General features: G+C 38.7%; 1 pseudogene across 1 annotated transcript; it reads right to left on the bottom strand.

Moving 5' to 3' along the window:
- LOC108525759 (cytochrome c oxidase subunit NDUFA4 pseudogene) lies at window positions 1-375 on the bottom strand (annotated as a pseudogene). Its single transcript, XR_001884339.1, has one exon. The product of XR_001884339.1 is annotated as a cytochrome c oxidase subunit NDUFA4 pseudogene (transcript).
- Window positions 376-380: the final 5 nt, after the last annotated feature.

Below are 380 nucleotides of genomic sequence, written 5' to 3'. Positions count from 1 at the left end.
TTTTTTTTTTCAAGTTTCAGTTATTTATTAATCAGTGTAATCTCCAATAGAGATTACAATAGGATCTCCAACATGATTTCATGCATTTAGAGGAGAAATACTTCCCGGTTAAGTGGAAAATTGTGCGGATGTGGCTTCTGGAAGACCTTCATTCTAAAGCAGCGTTATAGTGAAACATTTCATTTAGAAATCTGGACGTTCCTTCTTCAGTTTGCTGTAATCCACATTCACTGAATAGAACTTGTATTGATCATTGGGACCCAGTTTGTTCCAGGGCTCTGGGTTATTTCTGTCCCAACAAACATCTGGATTGAACAATGCCAGACGCAAGAGATACAGTGTTGCTCCAGTAGCTCCAGTTCCAAGAAATACAAAGAGGG

Source organism: Rhinopithecus bieti, unplaced genomic scaffold, assembly GCF_001698545.2.
Source record: "Rhinopithecus bieti isolate Rb0 unplaced genomic scaffold, ASM169854v2 repeat_29638, whole genome shotgun sequence".
In the NCBI taxonomy this organism is placed as follows: Eukaryota; Metazoa; Chordata; class Mammalia; order Primates; family Cercopithecidae; genus Rhinopithecus; species Rhinopithecus bieti.
This window is presented reverse-complemented; position numbering and strand designations above follow the sequence as displayed.